Below are 19,076 nucleotides of genomic sequence, written 5' to 3' on the forward strand. Positions count from 1 at the left end.
TCTGCTGCTCCTGCTCAGGGTTAGCAGTCAGGAACGAGAACGAACACATTTCCTCAAGCCCATGGTCATCACTCTGGCTAACTTCCAATTAGGTCCTAGAAAAATAACCCATCAGTCTTCACTATGAGAGGATCAATGTTGCACCTAAGAGGTAGGCTCTCAGGAAAGGAATGCCAGCCTCTGGGGGTTGGGAGAGGTTGGGGGAGGGGAAGCATTGGGATGTGGGGCTCCTTCCAATCAACTCCCTGCTCCACTGTGGCCGAGCTCTGCTCCACACTCAAGGGACCCCAGCGTCATATGTTCTTGTAGGGGAAAAGTCCAGGAATTCACGATACTCATCCATACAGGAAGCAAAGTCTAGAAAAACAACGCTCTCTGAAAAGCAAGGCAGACAAGGCTAGGCAGAAACAGTAGGGGGGAGAGAAAGAAAAGATGAGGCAAAGGACAGAAGTCATTTAAAGAACAGAACCTGCTGGTGACAACGGCCAGAGCCTTTCCTAGTTAAGTCCCTAAGTCTCACTGACAGGTCTCTCCATGCTGCAGGCCACTTATTGCTTTTTACACAATATGGTAGTTTTTTTCTTTTTTTAAAAAGATTTTACTTATTTAGGGTGCCTGGGTGGCTCAGTGGGTTAAGCCTCTGCCTTCGGCTCAGGTCATGATCTCAGGGTCCTGGGATCGAGACCCACATCGGGCTCTCTGCTCAATGGGGAGCCTGCTTCCCCCTCTCTCTCTGCCTACTTGTGATTTCTGTCAAATAAATAAAGAAAATCTTTAAAAAAAAAGATTTTACTTATTTATTTGACAGAGAGAGAGAGAGAGAGAGAGCGAGCACACAAGCAGGAGGAAGCAGGCTTCCCGCTAAGCAGGGACCCTGATGCAGGGCTTGATTCCAGGACTCTGGGATCATAACCTGGGCCAAAGGCAGACCCTTAACTGACTAAGACATTCAGGTAACTATAGGTTGTTTGTGTTTTTTTTTAAACATGAATGTATTCCACTATATTAATGCATCTTCTGTTATTACCTTACTTTGTGTTTTCTCTATTATTTCTTTAGTTCTTTTTGCTTTCCCTGACTTCTGTTGGACTGACAAGCTATGCTATCCCTGATCCCACCATTCTTTTCCCTCCTGGCTTGGAAATTACACTTCTCTTTTTTTAGTGGTTATCTTACATTATTAGGATATATTCTTTTTTTTTTTTTTTTAAGATTTTATTTATTTATTTGACAGAGAGAGATCACAAGTAGGCAGAGAGGCAGGCAGAGAGAGAGGAGGAAGCAGGCTCCCTGCTGAGCAGAGAGCCCGATGCGGGACTCGATCCCAGGACCCTGAGATCATGACTTGAGCCGAAGGCAGCGGCTTAACCCACTGAGCCACCCAGGCGCCCAGGATATATTCATTTTTTAAAAGAAGTGTGCAAGTTTTCAGCAGCGCTATTCCATTGAACAAGGCAGCAACTGGATGTGATTTAACAATGAAATTCCCTACTTTATTCTAATCGTATTCTTCCCTGACAGTGTGGTCAACAATTTGTTTTCCTTTTTTTTTCTTTAATTAAAAAACAAATCAGACCCTGAATTTTTGTGTTTTGCCATCTGTGGCAGGCACTGTTGATTGTCTATCAGTAGCTACTTCCCCCCTTTTTTTTTCTTGCCAACAGAATCATGATTTTGCTCAGGCAACAAAGGAGCCAGTCCCAGGAGAGGAGGCAAGTCTGGTCCAAGCCAACCACAGTAAACCTGCTCCCTTTTATCTGGAATTGGTCTAAGGATGGACCAGCTCGGGCCAATGAGGCATAAGGAGACATCAGCAGGGGTTTTCCTGGAAAGAATCTTCTTCTCAAAAAAGGGACACATTCAAAAGCTTCCTACTGGCTAACATTTCCTTGCCTTTCTGCTTGGGATGTTATGGGGAAATGGTATGATGCCTAGAGCTGCAACAGTCATCTCAAAACCACGAGAAGAGGGACGCCTGGGTGGCTCAGTTGGTTGGACGACTGCTTTCAGCTCAGGTCATGATCCCGGGGTCCCGGGATCGAGTCCCACATCGGGCTCCCAGCTCCATGGGGAGTCTGCTTCTCCCTCTGACCTTCTCCTCGCTCATGCTCTCTCTCACTGTCTTGCTCTCAAATAAATAAATAAAATCTTAAAAAAAAAAAAAAAAAACCACGAGAAGAGAGATCTCACACCCTGAGGATAGCAGAGCAGGAAGACAGAATGACCCAGGGTCCTTCTTGTCATTACTGGACCATTGCCCCAACCCTGGAATTCCCTACCTCCATAGTTCTCATTATAAACGAATTAAGGTTTGTTTTTTGTTTGTTTGTTTGTCTTTAGAGTTTAAGTCACTGTAAGTCATTCTGTTACTTACAGCAGAAAGCACCCTGATGTACTGTCCTATAGTTAATTAAATTTATCAACATTGTATGTCAATTTCTGTGCTCATGATGGTGCTAACAACCTGCTCTTTTCCCTGGGTTTTTCTTCTTAATGAAGCATACCTTTAACAGATCTTTTAGCGAAGGTCTGAAGATGATAAAACTGCTTTGGTATGTCCAGAAATACCTTTATTTCATCTCATTCTTGAATGATACTGGGTGGAGAGTTCTAGCTTCCCCAAGATATCCCTCTACCATCTTCTGGCATCTAGCATTGATGAGATGTAACATCAGTCTAATTGTCACTCCTCTGAGTTCTTGTTTTTTCTGGTCGCCTTTAATATTTTCTCTTTTTTCTTGCCTCCTGCTTCACTATATTAACGCCCAGATACCTATGGATTATTTGGTAATCATGCTATTCCTTCAGTTCTGTTTCTCAGCCCTTCTCTCTTCAAATATTAATTCTTTGCCATTTTCTTGACTCATATCTGGAAATCCTATTCGATGCAGGCTAAAGCCTATCAATCTGTCCTCCATGTCTATGCTGCCTTCTGGGGGGCGTCCTTAATGCCAGCTTCCAATTCATGGATTCTGTGTGTCCAGGCTAGCTATTGTTTCACACTATTTTTCACTGCTTGAATTTTTAGTACTTTTCATACTGACATTTTCCTGTTTCTTTCCCTTCCGCAACTTCACTTTTTCTTTCTTTTTTTTTTTTTTTTAAAGTAGGCTCCATACCCAATGTGGGACTTAAACGCCCGTCCCCAAGATCAAGAGTCACACATTCTGCTGACTGAGGAAGCCAGGTGCCTCTCATACTTTGCTTTCTTTTCTTTAATGGATTTCATTTTTTTCCATCCCTCTGAGGGTCCTTAACCTACTTATATTAAAGACATTTTCTAATTACTCTGTTGTTTTCATTTCTTCTGGGGTAAATTTTTCTTTGATTTTTATTGGTTCTTTTTTCTCATTAGTTTTCCTTGCGTGCTTCTAAAATTTAGTGTACAAATTCATCTTCTCTCTTATATTTTAATTTGCCTCCCCTCCTAGGGGTTTTCACCTTTGTCTCTGAGGTCCTCTGTCTCTCCCAGGCTAGAATCAAATCTTACAGCAGTGACTCAGCTTGGGTCCGGGATGCGAGGTTCTTTCTCCCTAAATAAGCAACTTTACAATAAGTGGTAGCCCCAAGGCAGGGTGGGAAGCAACTTTGTTCAGCCCGCTTCCCCAGCCCCTGGATTTGAACAGTGTACAGACTCTAATTCCATGCTTCACATGGAGAACTTTATAGCTCTTTACCCCAGATTTCCAGTGGCTTCTTCCTGCTTCCAGACTCAGACCCCAGCAGCTTCAGCCCGGCTCTCCTCTTTGTGTTCCTGCTACATTTCTCATTACAGGGATGTTTGTCATTTCATGTGTGGGGAAGGAGGGGGAGTGTATGACTATGTTTTTAGAATTTTATCTTTTTGTGTATGACTGCTATGTGTTTAGATATAAATTTACAGTGCCATCTTGACTGGATGAGTTGGATTAAACCATCTGTACCGAGGAACTGGGGATCCCTGCCAATACCAGTCTCCTGGGAAGGCATATCAAACCATCTCTAACGAGATTCACAGAACTCCAGCCAGCGCTCGGGAAGGAAGCAGACTGAGATAGCCTGGGGTGAGCTGATCAGGAGTCCCAATTAAAACTGCTCTCCCATCCCCACCCCATTTTCATTCCAGTCCCCCTTGGGGGTAGGGCCGCTGTGGGGAGACATTTAAATAGGATCTTTCAGATGTGGTCTGAGCAGGCCCTCCCAGGGGAAGGCCACCCAGCCGTCAGCTTCTCTTCCACACCACTTGACCACTCTACAGTCTTTTTTCTGGCCAGGGAAAAATGCACATTGGCTGTAAGGACACCCTTGATGAAAGGCCCATGTGACTCTGAGTTCCCAGCCTGCCTGCAGCAGGCCCAGCCCTCAGTTTCAATTACATCAGAAGAGCAGGGGATCGGGGCGCCTGGATGGCTCAGTCTGAAGAGCAGGGTCTTGATTCCAGGGTCATGAGTTTGAGCCCCACGTTGGGTGTAGGCATTACTTAAATAAATCAATAAATGAACAAATAAACAAATGGAGGAGGAGTTGAAGGACAGGAGTAGGTTCAGGAGCCACATTTTAGTCTAAGCTGTCCTAGGCAGCACGCCACTTTTTCTCTTAAGGCCAAGGTTCTTGAACAGTCAGAGAATAGCAATCCTACCTTCAGCCTCTTCTTTACTGAGGATCTCCTGTTTGCTCCTGCTGACCACCACTTTGACACCTAAGTCACTGCAATCTACTTTCTTGACTTAGCTTATAATGCGTCCTGAAGTTTCTTTCCGTGGCCGTTTTTGCTTCTTTGCCCCATCCCCTTCCAAATCCAGCGCTATCCTTCTACTCTGGATTTTTTTTTTTAGGTTTTATTTATTTGTCAGAGACAGAGCGTACACATAAGTAGGCGGAGCAGCAGGCAGAGAAAGAAGCAGGCTCCCCGCTGAGCAAGGAGCCCGATGTGGGACTCAGTCCCAGAACCCTGGGATCATGACCTGAGCTGAAGGCAGATTCTTAACTGACTAACTAACCAGGCGCCCCATACTCTGAGTTTTAGACCTACATTCTCAACAGCCTCTTTAGCATGCCCATATGGTGCTTCAGACTTCACAAGCTCATCATGCTCCCACATCCAAAAGCACAGGAGATGGGGTGCCCTAAGGGCCAAGGTCAGGCTCTCTAGCATAGCGTTCAAAGACCCCCCAAACCAGGCCGTGCGCTAAGCTTCATCTCTCACTGTACCCTACCCTCGAGGGATTATGAACTAGTTTGGACCACAGGCCAAATCTGGGCCATATTTATTAAGATCTTGTACAGAGCCTAAAAAAAGACACGCACATGTCCATCTCCTTCACTCAAAATATCAACTCTGGTTGTGCAGAGACCATGTTATTTAACTCATCATTTCTGTATCACTAGCACTGGCCTACATATAACAGGCATCAAAAACAAACAAACAAACAAACAAACAAACAAAAACCACTTGTCCAGCTGAGTATCATCTCCATATATAACCCCAGGATTATAAGAATCAGGGGAAGTTATGGTAATAAAGAAATGCTTTGAAATCATTTTATAAATCATTATATAAGGATGCAGATGGAAGTGATAATTATATTCTGCCTCCACTCTTCCAGTCCTGACATTCTAGAAGTGCAAGCTTTCTCCAAATTCTTGTGGACTACCAAGAAACATGTGGCCTCAGGTACAAAACAGATTTAACAAGTCAGAGGTAACAGGAAATGTGTGTGTGTAAATAGTCAAAGTACCCTGCTCTTCAATTTCTGTCAGCAGAGACACACCAGGGCTGCTAAAATGGAACTCCCTCGGGGCACCTGAGGTGCTCAGATGGTTAAGCGCCTGCTCGGGTCATGATCTCCAGGTCCTAGGATCAAGCCCCATGTGAGCTCCCAGCTCGGCAGGGAATCTGCTTCTTCCTTTCCCTCTGCCTCTCTCCCCATCTGTGCTCTCTCTGTCTCTCACTCTTAAACGAACAAATGAAATCTTAAAAAAAAAAAAAAAAGGAACTCTCTCCTGTCATTCCCCTAGGCACTACAGGCTACTGGTTGTAGTTCTTTCCAGGCAGGTCTTGGGAGAGCTCCCATCTGTTCACCCCAGCTCAAATCCCCTTTCCAGTCGAGCATCCCAGAAGAAAGCGCCCAGAAAATCATGGGCTCACATTCTGGCATCACCACATGTCAGCTACTGACCATTTAACCTCTCCGATCTGTGTCCTTATCTGTAGAATGGGAATATCACCCATCTCTGCAAGGGTTTCTGTAAGGATGAAAGGCATAAAGCTTCTAGATCAATGCTTGTGTGCCTGGGTTGGGTCTGTTTAGGGTTACGGTTCTGTCAGCCCCAGTTTGGGCAACTCTTCTGGGCTGGACCCCATAACCTTGGCCAGGCATCATGAGGAGAGCCCCCACTGCACAGCTCCAGCTCAAATTCTTCAGCACCCCCACCCCAACTGCAGCCCCTCCCAGGCCAGCACCACCAGGGTCTTGCTTGAGAACTTTCTTCCCTGGCTAACCACAGGAAACTGCCCCTTCTCCTCACCTTGGCAGGCAGCAGCTTCCAGGGAAGTGGGGTAGACATGAAGACCTGAGGTCTCATAGTCAGCTCTGCCCTGGCTGACCCTCACCCCAGGCTGTGCAGAGAGGAGTGCTCTGTCTATCCCGTCTATCCCAGAGCTTATGTGTCACAGGGTCTGTCACATCCTTCCTGACTGCTACTTCATTAGAGCATATAGAACACGGGCCTGCCCTGAGCTGGTCTTAAACAGCTCCCTGAGGCCCAGCCATAGTTGTCTATGGGCTCTCTAGCCACAGTTGGCAGCAAGATTCTAGAAAAGACAAAGTTAATAAGGAGTTTATCCATAGGGCTGAAAAACCTCAGACATTAAGAGAGGCAGGAGACAGGTGGAAGACCCTGAAGGCAGGAGATGAGAAAATAAATCTAAGTTTCTCTGGGGACTTTTAGAGGAAGCAGGAGTGGGATGAAGGAATGTGGCCTAGGGCAAGCCAGACAGGAGTCTGGAAAGGTGGGAGCTTAGATCTTACTACTAAACTCTGCCTCCCTGGGATAATTACGCTTGACCGTACCACCTCGCAGGACAGGGGACTAGAATGTCTATAGTGTGCTCTGATTTTCTTTAGAGAGAACATTCACAGTGCCCGGCGGCTTAGGGATTCATCACTGTTTACAGTTCAGATCTCAGTCACACCACAGATGTGGAACTAAAAAGCCCCAGAAACGCTGCGGGGGCTTCCTTCTCCTCTTGTACTTGTCTGGATGTCTGGGGTATGCCTTGAATCTCAAGAGAAAAGCAGAGGATGCGTTCGTTCAACAAATATTTACCACCACCAAGAAGTGGCAGAATGGGAAGGACCCACGGGAAGGACCCCGGTCCTCTCCCTCTTCGGATGGCTGCATCACCGCCCCTTAGCAAAACCCTTCTTTCTACAGCCTGTGGCTCTTGCTCTGTCAAAGAGCAGAGAATAGGGGCACCTGGGTGGCTCAGTGGGTTAAAGCCTCTGCCTTCAGCTCAGGTCATGATCCCAGGGACCTGGGATCGAGCCCCACATCGGGCTCTCTGCTCAGCAGGGGACCTGCTTCCTCCTCTCTCTCTCTCTGCCTCTCTGCCTACTTGTGATCTCTGTCTGTCAAATAAATAAATAAAATCTTAAAAAAAAAAAGAGCAGAGAATGCAGTTCATCTGTTTTGAGGACACCCTCAGCCCCTCCAGCCTGCTCGCCACCCAGGGCTCCTTCATTCTTCCAGCCAGGCTTCCTCTAGGAGGGCTGCCCTACCAAGGATATGCCATGGGGCAGATGACCTCAGGGACCAGCATTCCAAGTCCCGACTGTAGACCCTGCCCCCTAAAGAGGCGTGATCTAGTGATATGTTTCCATGGCCTATCCATGGAAACACATGGATGGCGGGGGGGTGGGTGGGCATATGAGAGCAGTACCCACCAGCCAGAACACTGGTGGAGGACAGAGATGAAGGCTTGGAGACGGAAGAGATGAGTCAAGTCTCACCTTACAGGCCGCCTTAGTGAAAAGGACCACGGTCTGCATCAAACTCACTCTTACCAAAGGGAGCCCTCCTTGCTCTTCTCGGAAACATGGATTAATACAGTCCTCCTTAACACTGACTCCCTGCAAACACACATATTCCCTTTACCCTGTGCGGAGGGGAGCAGGTATAGGAAAGGTTTAGAAGACAGCCTTCTTGCACTGCGCCCCCTCACCAAGAGGAGTGAAAGGGAAGAGTAGTAGTGGTTTCTCCAGGTAATTTTCAACCCTCTTTGGCACCCACGTAGCAGGGAATCAGCCTGGGAAAACATGACCCACCATACCCAAAGAGCTTTCTAGAACAATTCTAGGCAGGACTAGCAAACTGAGAAGGAAGATCCAGGGCTGGGGGCAAAGGGCAAATGCCCTCCTAAAGGAGTGTAATACAAAATGGTGGAGAGGAACAGGGCCTTCCTTCCCTAAATTCCAACCAGCACTCTTTCTCCTAGCCCTTGGAGAGCAAAACCAGAATTTCTGACAAATTTTCTGGACACTTCTGCCCTCACTTTGGGAAAAGGAACAGGACTGGTGCTTCTGTTTTCTGCCATTGTTCTTTCTTGCCCCTTTCCAAGCCTGGACCACGGCAGTGGTCTCTGGACGGAGTTCTTCCACCCTTCCACTTGTACACGCATGAAGGCTGGCCACCTGCAAGAAGGCTGATGCCTAACTAGACCCCAGCAAGGGGATGATGGAGAAGGGATGAGCTAGGGCACATTGAAGTCTTGACAATGCACACCTAGGGAGGAGAGAAGTTATTCTTTTAGAAGCTTTCAAGGCCACAGTCACTCAAAATTCCAGCTAGGCCTTAGCCCAGGCTGAGTTATAGGACTTTAAACTCTAGGATCTATGCCCACATCCTCTGTGAGAGGATAGGGGACGGAATGCCAGGGAAGAGGTCCTAACCCAGCTGCCAGTACCGTGAACCCATAAGAAAGAGGTCTAGGAGGCAGGGTGACTGTCTGCTTCACTGGCAAGAAAGGCTGTAGGACAGGTCTGTGCAGTCCTTGCATATGCACAACCCAACAGGATTCCAGGCCCTCGGGAAAGCAGATGGAAGACACCAGTTCTTCCTGGGTGGCATAATGGGACAGGCTTAGCCTAAAGCTCCAATGAAGAGAACAAGCTATGACCTTAAGAATGCTGACAGAGGGGTGCGTGGGTGGTTCAGTGGGTTAAGCCTCTGCCTTTGGCTCAGGTCATGATCCCACAGTCCTGGGATCGAGCCCCGCATTGGGCTCTGCTTAGTGGGGAGCCTGCTTCCTCCTCTCTCTCTCTGCCTGCCTCTCTGCCTACTTGTGATCTCTGTCAAATAAATAAATAAAATCTTAAAAAATAAAAAGAATGCTGACGGAGCTTTTGGGACATGTGGGTCCAGAAGTGACACTCTCTCAGAGTATTCCAGCTCTGGTTCCAGAATTCTCCTTTCTCCCAGCCCAGGGGCTGAAGTCGGGAGCAGCACGCTCACTTGGCGAGGGCTAGTAGTATGCGTGAAGGTCCAGGTGAGAGAGGGGCTCTCTATCATCAGCCCCAGTAATGTGCCATCCCTCTTCCACTGGGCTGGTATGATCCGTGGCTTACGTTTTCAGTCCTCGTGGCCTAGCTGAGCCTCCCCCCCGGGGGGGGAGAATGTCTGCCAGGGCCTCTGGGACCGGGCAGTACCATGAAGGTAACGGTCTGGGCTGCAGGCATGAGGCCTACTTTGCACAGGGCAAATTTCTCTAAAGGGCTCCAACCGTAGCAGGGTGGCGACAGCAGGCTGTAACTGATGGCAACCTCCCTTTTTCTAACCATCCTGCCCCCACATTTCCTTGTGAGGTGGTGGTTCTTTTGATTTTTCGTGTCTTCATTTGAACATTTGGTATGAAATGGGAGCATCGTGCATGCAGGCAGGCAGCAGCCTGGAGTGTGGAGACCTGGCTCCTGGGCGCCACTCACGTGCCAAGCAGGACACAGACCCGTGCTGAAGGCTGGAAACTCAGCTTTGTGCCTAGGCTCTTATCTACTTCCTTCATCAAGACCAGAGGACTTCAGGGGGGTGTTTTTCTTTATTTGTTTGTTTGTTTGTTTTGTTTTTAACAAAGACAACCTTTTCCCCAATCCACCCCCAAAACTCCCATGGAATGGGCCCACTTCTTATCAGCTTCTATTCTTGTAGCTCCCTGGGAAAAAGGAACCAGGTGGGGACACTTGTATAGTTCCAGACAGGATGCGATGTTGGAGAACGACTGGCCTCCGATGACAGCTGTGGGCTAAGCGGGGGCATGAGCACTGTGTCAGGGGATGGGTCCTGTTACAAGGTTTATTTAGAATAAGACAGAACTCCTATAAGGTATAGTTATGTAGGTACCTGGTCCCCTGGGACCCAGGCCCAGAGCCAGTGAGCCCTGGGTAGAGAGGAGGGTGGGCCAGGCACTTGATCAGGAGGTAGTTCAACTTTCTTGGAGAGGATCATGGTAGTACAGGTTCTAGGGTTTGTCTTAGACAAGGAGACAGGTCAACGCTAGGAGGCCAGACGCTCTGGCAGAAAGGCACGCAGAGGGCGCTGGCCAAGAGGCAGGGATCTCCAGCAGTGGAGTACTCTGAGAACGCTGAAAACAAACCTGTCAACTGCACTTTATGCGCCAGGCTGCTTTTATTCTCTATCTTTACCTTTGTTTTGTTCTTCCTTTATATTTAGTAATGTCGTTTGGAAAGGTCAGCCTATGGCAGCTACGCTAATGGAAACCCAAAGAAGGTGTTTGCAGCCATGCTTGGACAAGAGATTAAAGGGAAATGATATCTTCACTCTCCCCTGGGAGTGGAGGTAGCGAGAAGCGGAGTAAAAGGACGGAGGAGCCCAGAATCAGGCCCCTTGCTTGGTGGCTGTGTCCACTGGATGTTGCCTTTCCAATGGAGACCTTGGAAGTTCCAGTTAGAGGCTCCGAGTCCATGCTCAGCCTGGTGCCTTTAGTACCCGAAGCCCCCGCTTCTCCCTGTGTTCCTCTAGGTGGTATAGAGCAAGTGACCAGTAAACTGGAGAGCCCAGCTCTGAGTCATGCCCAACACTTGCTTTCATTTCTCCCTTGCTTTAGCTGAGCAATCTTCCTCTTTAGAGAGGAGCTGATGATATGCTGTGACTGACTCAAGCAGGGCTCCTGAGATAAAGACCATTCTCAAGGTTGCTGGGTAATGCACTTTACCACCTCTGCAAAGTGGTGGTAATATCAATATCAGCTGTTGTGAGAAGGGGCAAAGGGAGCCTTCTCCTTGCACTGCCTCTGACCCTCCCTCCTAGGTGAGGGGAGTCAGGTATGTGGGAGCAAGAAGCCCTCCGCAGTCCTATTCTCAAGAAACGACTCATCCCCCTGGATCTGGCTAAGATGATATCCATCATGACACGCATTATTGTTAACTTTGGGGGGATGTGGAAGGGAAGAATACACAGACCAGGGACTATTACAACGGTCCCCAGGGAGCAGCCTCTACTGTGTGGCTTACTATGTCTTTTGTGGTCACTAAGGGCTGTGCTTGTTTGGGATTAGGGCTATGCAGGGGTGACCTGGGGCCTATGAAAGGAGGGGCCCAGGGCCTGCTTTCCAGTCTTTTGCCTTCCCTGGTGAGACTGGGGCATCTTCACCCCAACACGTGCCTATGAGTTAACATTTTATACAGTGAACTCTGGACTAAACCCAGAGTACCTCAATTCCAGAACTAGTTCTGCTGTTCGACAGTTGTGTCTTTGGGTAGATCAGAATTCTCAGGGCCCCTGTCCTCCATCTGTAAAATGAGCTTGATAATGCCTGCCCCACTTGCCTCACAAAATCCCTGCCAAGATGAAATAAGCGATGACTGTAAGATGCACTATGGACCCGAGGTAGATCGGAGTTTCAGCCTCACAGAGAACAGAGAGAGGCAGGGACAAGAGTAGACACTGTGGCTCAGCCAAGGGAACACGGAGGTCTGAACTAGGCTGCATGAGCACTTAGAACACGGTCCCAGACAGAAAGAGGCAGACCAGGGAGCCTCTGGGAGATGAGCAGGAGGGGCAAACAGAGCACACCGGCCAGCATGGGCTAGCAGACAGTTTGGGAGAGAAGAACTGACCGGCTGTGAGCAACTATCCGAAGGGCAGGAGGAAAGATGTAGGAGAAGATGGTCAGAATGAAAGAGGAATTCTGTCCCAAACTCAGAAGACCCCACCTCACTCCCTTAGCACTGAGGACTTGGTGAGAATTGCCCTCAAGCTCCTAGGACCTCCAGCATTTTGTTAATCTACATTCACACTTTCAAATACCCCAAAGCTCTTCCTGGGGACAGCCTCTCCTTCCTGGATCAGAGGCCACCCAAAGCAAGAAGCCTGTGTCAGACTGAACTTGAACTTGAAGCCTTTCTAAGTCAGGGGCTCGAAGCCCAGAGTTCTTTCTATAACACCTCATTCCTGGCTCTGCCAAGCTGGGTCTAATCTCTGTTCCTTCACAAATTGGAGGCAATGTGAAAGGAAGTAAAAATTGTGCTATTTGTCTATCTGTACCTAAAACTGGCACCACCGTCCTAGGGTCTCCTCTTCCAAAGGAGAAGACAGAGGGGCACAATTTTCCCCAAAAGGAAATAACCCAACCTAATCCAGAAAGCACAACAGTCTTAGAGCTACATCCTTATCCAGGATCCACCTGGAAACAATACGGAGGAGGGTAAGCCTTGGGGAAGGACAAACAAAGCTAGCACCGGGGTAGAAGCCCACCAGAGTTGGGACAATGCTTCTTCTGTTTACTGAGACCAGTTTGAAGCCACAGTGAGTGTCTCCCCCATCTCAGACAGACCCCTGCATAACATCTGCATACAATGCAGATGGCCCTGGGCCACCAGGAAGAAAGGACCCTTTGCCAGAACCTGCCTGTCAGTTCTTTGACCTGTAGCCCAAGGGATGAATCAGTCCTTGTGGATGGGCAGCTAACAGGGCTAGATATCACCTAAAAAAAAAAAAACAAAAAACCACTTCATACTAGAAGTGTGAACCCTGCCCACATCAGATGACCTGGGTTCTCTTCTCAGTGCTTCTACCTTCTGATTAGAGGACAGTGGGCAAATTTCTCAACTTTTACTTCCTGATCTGTAAATGGAATGATTCAATGATTCTAAGTTCCATTCTACATTTCAGCAGTTAGCTTGTAACAAGGTAAACTAAGAAATGGTAATAAATTCTTATCAATTGTCTACAGTGGTGTTTCTGGCACGTAAGTCAGGCCACAGAACTACTGCAAGATCTCCCTGAGTCCAAGCGCACACTTTGCACTGCCTGCTGCCTGTTTTCTTTTGGGGAGCAACCTCTCTTCAAATTTCCCTTTCTGTGCCGTGTCACCCAGGCCTGGCCAACCAGACAGCAAATGCACTCTGTCACAGTACTAGGTGCAGGGTTGGGTCCTGCTGGTAGGCCACCGGGGACTACCATGTGGGAAGTGAGAGTGGCATCACCACGGAGAAGGGCAGAGTGAGATGGATGTGGTTTGAGTCCCCCATCTTCCCGGCCTGTAGCCAGCCATACACTCAGCTATGAGTCAACAGATTCCCCTTTACCCAGGGGCCCTTCAAGCTGGACTTTTAGCCTTTGTAATGGAGTAAGTCCAGTGGATAGAATCTTGCACACATGTATAGTCAGCTTCCATTTCATTTAAAAGAATTTTTAAAAAGCCACAACAAACTGAAGGTTGCTGGGGTGAGGGGGATGGGGTAACTGGGGGACGGGCACTAAGGAGGGCACTTGAGGCAATGAGCACCGGGTGTTCTAGGCAACTGATGAATCACTAAATTCTACTCCTGAAACTAATAATACAATATGTTAACTAAATTGAATTTCAATTAAACATTTTTTTAGGGGTGCCTGGGTGGCTCGGTTGGTTGAGTAACTGCCTTCGGCTCAGGTCATGATCCCAGAGTCCCGGGATCGAGTCCCGCATTGGGCTCCCAGCTCCTCGGGGAGTCTGCTTCTCCCTCTGACCCTCTCCCCTCTCATGCTCTCTCTCACTGTCTCTCTCTCAAATAAATAAATAAAATCTTCAAAACATTTTTTTAAAGCCACTTACTGTGTAACTTGCCATCTGACATAGAACGACTACCCCGAACCTGTACACCAAATCCCATCCCTGATAGGTCAAACGAGCTCAGCGGCCACACAAACAGAAGTGGTGCTGGGATTCCCAGCAGTGGCTCAGTTCTGGCCAGGACCCAAGTCCTTCTCCAGCAAGGGACACTGCCCAGATTTGCAGACGGTGAGGGAGGCTCTGACATGCATAGTCTTCCTGGGTGGCCTGGGGTCAGCACTGTCCACTGCCAGAGCCCCTCAACCACAGGGATGATTCAGCAGGGGAGGGCATTGTGCCTTTTGCTGCCTGGCCAGGATCCTGAACCAACTGAATCAGTCAAGGAAAGAGACTATGACCCTGACCATGGGATACAATGAGAAGTCGGGACACTAGATTCCATTCCTTGTCTGGCAATAGATTTTGGGGGCTCCTCTTCCAAACCTGTTTCTTAATCTGTTAAGGGTCACATCTGGTGTTTCATATGGTACCAGACACCCCCCTGAATTCCAGACCCATCTATTCCAGTCATTGCTGGGTGCCACCCCTTGATGACACACCTTAGAGAACCCCAAAGTACCTCAAAACTCAACCTGCCCCAAACCAAACTCATGCATGCTCTAAGCCCCAAACCTGGTCCTCTTTCTGTATTCCTATTTGTATTCCTATATTCCTTTCTGTATTCCTATCCCTAGGGAAAGGGACATTATCCATCCAACCCTGACACCTGAAGACCATCTATGCGCCCTCCTTCCTCTAACACCTCTCAGGCAACCTAGTACCAAGTCCACCTAATTTTTACCACCTAGATCTCTCATCTTTCTACTTTTCTCTGTGTCTATCATTGTCACACTATCCAAGGATCTGTCATCTTTCACCTACATTAGTCCCCTGACGACTAATGTAGAAGCCCCAGACCTACCAGAGACCTTTCCAATGCACTCTCAACAGACATGCCAAAGTGATCCTTGCAAAAGCAAACCCTATCAGATCCCATCAGACCCCCGGCTCTGAATCATCCCAGCAAAATGGCCAGACCTCCTAATGCTCTGGGACAAAGGAAGGACTCCCCAAATGCCTTCTGGCCCCAGACCTGGCTGAGAGGTAGCAAGTAATCCTAAGACCAAAATGGACCAGGTAGGTCTGGGAGTCACCGCTTAGCCCAGAGCCCAGATCCCAACCTGGGGTGGCTTCCCACCCTGGTCAGGCTCAGAATTGGCATGGTCTTGCCAGGACTGACCCCTCCCCCAGTGCAGGCCTCATCTGACCACAGATGGGACTAGGAACCCGCTGCCAGGCAGGGGAAACCCAGCTGGGCCGAAGCCAGAGACTGTGTATTTCAGGAAGGAGAGGAGGAGATAGACCAAGAGCAGCGCCACAATAGACTGTGAGTATCTGTGGGGCCGGCTGAGAGAAGGCAGCTGTCGGGAGTATAAAACTCAAGGAGTCTATCTCTTCTCTCTTATCAGACTGACCCTTGGCAGCCTCACAGCCAGTGGAGAACAAACAGTCATTAGCAATCCCTCCCACACTTCCAGCATGCACAATCCTTCTGTGACCAGCACAGTCCTGCAAGAAAGCCTGTGCCTTCCTGTACCAGAGTGGGTTTTGGGGCCCATTTCTCAGCCAGACCCCTCCATCCTGCCCCTTTTTCTTTGGTAATCATCCAACATTCCTTATGCTCTGTCCAAACCAGTCTCCCCAAGGTCCCTAGTCATGCCCTGCCCTTTCAGATCAGGCCTTTCATCCTGGTGAATGTGCCTTTTCCTCACCAACCTCCTCTCTCTACTATGAAGTCCTCTCCCACCCCCTTCTAGGTGTGTTCTCAACTCCTGGGAAACTTGCCCTGGATTCGTGCCACTGATATGCCCCTTCCTGTGATCAGCCTGTAATCTCATCTCCCACCCTGGCTTTGGGAAAAAAAGAAACCTGGCTAGAGCAGAGCCCAGGTGGGGGGAGCTGGGAACAGAAACAGGAACCTTATAAACAGTCACCCTGGGACCTAACCGGTGGCCAGTGTAGGAAGGGAGGAATGTGATGAGAGACCAGATGGTTTTTTCTGCCAGAACTCAGTACAGAATCAGAGCAAAGATTAGGAGGAGGTAAGCATGAGGCCAATGGGAGGCTGGGGGACAGATGTCTCCAGAGACACCAGAGGAGGCTGGCTGCTGTTTAATCATCTAAGCAGGTTAGAAGAAAGGTCAAATTGATTCCCATAAATGCCGCATAGTGGCATCCTGGGTCCCCAGCACCACTGTCTCATTCAGGACATAGTGTTTTTCTGTTGGGTCTACCAGATGGCTTAAGAGCAAGTCCCTGAAAAGGCCTTCCAACTCTGTTTTCCTGGAGGAGGACTCTGAGGCCTAGAGAGAGGCAGGGACTCGGCTTCGGTCACACAGCGTCAAAGCCCTGTGGGTAGCTAAGGCAGCAAGGGCCTTGTATGCACACAGTCGGACTGGGCCCTGGGCTGTGAAAATCACTGAGAGGGCCCCCTCACCAAATAAATTGCTTCCGTTTTAGAAAAGCCGGGAAGAGCCTTGCCCTGAGGCCCTGGAGTTCTGAGCCAGCCCAGGCCTCCACCTTGGCCTCACAGGCTGCTAACACAGGGCCTGCTGGCTGCAACCTGTTCTGCACAGCGTAAAGGGGAGGGTAGGCCCACAGATCCCAGATGAGTAGGATTACTATTACTACTACTATTACTAGGATAGGTGGCTAGGGTGGAAGAAGACGCCCCTCAAAATACCTCACCCAGGGGCGCCTGGGTAACTCAGTGGGTTAAGCCTCTGCCTTCGGCTCAGGTCATGATCTCAAGGACCTGGGATAGCGCCCCGTATCGGGCTCTCTAGTCAGCGGGGAGCCTGCTTCCTCCTCTCTCTCTCTTTCTGCCTACCTGTCTGCCTACTTGTGATCTCTCTCACTCTGTCCAATAAATAAATAAAATCTTAAAAAAAAAAAAACCACCTCACCCAGATGTGAAGGGATGTGAGGAATCTTCTTGTTATGCAGAGGAAATGCCACTTGAGATATTAAAACTCCCATTCATCTTACAAGTTTGCCCACTGCTGCTTTAGGGTCAAGCGTGACTTATTCCTCAGGCACTGAGAAAATTCTTTCATCAAACAGCTGCCACTCTAGCCCTTGGCTGAACCTTCTTGATGTAAACTGTTTACTCTACTCCCCATTTCACAGCATCTTCCTGTCTAAGGAAGACAGGGACTACACTCTGCCGGAAGAGCCTGCACAGGGCCCCCATCCCTCTCCTCACCCCCTTCATTCTCTCCTGGGGTACCTAGGGTCTCTTCCTAAGTGATGCCAGAGGCCCCTGGAAGCCATAGGCTGAAAACACAGGTGTGGGTCTGGGGACACACCAAGCTCTTTGGGACAGAACATAACAGAGAGAAAGCCATCCCTGGAAACTCCCTCACAGCCTGGCAGCCCCAGACTCACGAGGCTCTCTCGAGAACTCAAGCAAGAGAGGAACCATGAGGGCCTCAGGGGCTCTCTCCCTTCCCCTGCCTTGCCCATACAGCCTCATTCCCTTTGGCTGCTGTTTTACCCGCACAGCTGAAGGACTCAGCACAGGCCCACGGAGACTTTCATTTCCTCCTGACTCTGGTTCTAGTTCACCATCCCATCAAAGGACTGGTATTTTGTCTTTAACTGAACTTGGGTGGGAATGAGGTTGGAGGGAACTCCACTTACAGGTCAGGGGAGATTCAAAGTTCTACGAACGTCCCTTTCAACCCAAAGAAAGCCTAAGAAGAAGGAAGGAGAGAGTGGGGGTGGAGCTGTGGGGATGAAAGGAGTGAGAAGGGGACATCTCCAACTCATCTCCCTGTCCCCTCACTTGTGCCTCCTTCTACAACCACCTCCCATCCTCCCTTCTTCACTATCCTTCCAAATTCTCTTTAGCCATACAAATAAATAACTTGATTTTTCCTCATCCAAACAGCTCCCCCTAGACCAATTAGCTATTTGCACTTTTTGCTGATTTTCTTCCTCAGAAGGCTACTGACCGGGCACCTGGGTGGCTCAGTCATTAAGCATCTGCCTTCAGCTCAGGTCATGATCCCAGAGTCCTGGGGTCGAGGCCCACGTCATGCTCCCTACTCCACTGGAAACCTGCTTCTCCTTCTAACACTCCCCCTGCTTGTGTTCCCTCTCTTGCTATGCTTCCCTCTGTCAAATAAAATCTTTAAAATCTTAAAAAAAAAAAAAAAAGGAAGGCTACTGACCTGGTGAGGCTGGGAGGCTGTTGCCTTCTGGTGGTGCTAGGACTTGACAGCTGAAGGATTCCAGGAAGGGCAGGAAGGGCAGAGCAGGACCAGTACTGCTCTCTGGGGTCCGTACGTCATGCCACAACAGCTCGGGGCGCCCTGCTCTTTCTCAGGCCCTGCTGCTCTTCTGGGAGCAGGAGGAAAGCTCCACACAGAAGTGGAGCCACTTTCAGGGTCCCTCTGGGATGCTTCCTACCCTGATCCTATGGAGGAAGAGAAGGAGAAGAGAGACCCTAATGGGCAAAGATGATAACCCAGGAAGAGATGAAAAACAGAGGACTACGGGACAGAGAACAAAGCCCCTCAGGGCTGCAGACTGACTGACTCTGGCTCCCTTCCCACCGCAGCAGCCAGGAAATTGCTTATCCTCCCTGGGCTTCCTCACTTGCACAGTCACATCCCCCTAAAGGAAAAAGCTGGGTTGAAGATGTTTGTAGCATTCAATATCAAAACTGTTTTTTTTTGTTTTAATATTACTATACGCAAATAAAAATTTATCATTGTTATCAAAACTAAAATTACATTTTTCTCTAAATGTCCCTTGTCTTTGGTTCACCTTATTATCCACAGTACTATGCACTGTATTTATAGATGACAAAAGATCACATGTATTTGAAAGCCAATAGCTGGGACTGAGGGAAAGTCCTCTTCACTATAGGAAGATGACCATCTTTCAGAGAATCCGTGGGGATAAAGTACCCTGTGGCAACGGCTTC

At 48.7% G+C, this 19,076-nt stretch overlaps 1 protein-coding gene across 3 annotated transcripts in view; it reads right to left on the bottom strand.

Moving 5' to 3' along the window:
• Positions 1-19,076, bottom strand: part of ST3GAL2 (ST3 beta-galactoside alpha-2,3-sialyltransferase 2) — a 49,255-nt gene that overhangs the window by 24,771 nt on the left and 5,408 nt on the right. For 2 of the 3 annotated variants that reach the window (XR_004382250.1, XM_032853974.1), the window contains exon 1: positions 18,319-18,392. The exons of the other annotated variant lie outside the window; for it this stretch is intronic. The gene's annotated coding sequence lies outside the window, so the exon portion shown is untranslated. Of the gene's footprint in view, positions 1-18,318; positions 18,393-19,076 lie in introns of those variants that run through there. 3 annotated transcript variants of the gene reach the window in all.

Source organism: Lontra canadensis, unplaced genomic scaffold, assembly GCF_010015895.1.
Source record: "Lontra canadensis isolate GAN:19392208 unplaced genomic scaffold, GSC_riverotter_1.0 scaffold8, whole genome shotgun sequence".
Lineage (NCBI taxonomy): Eukaryota > Metazoa > Chordata > Mammalia > Carnivora > Mustelidae > Lontra > Lontra canadensis.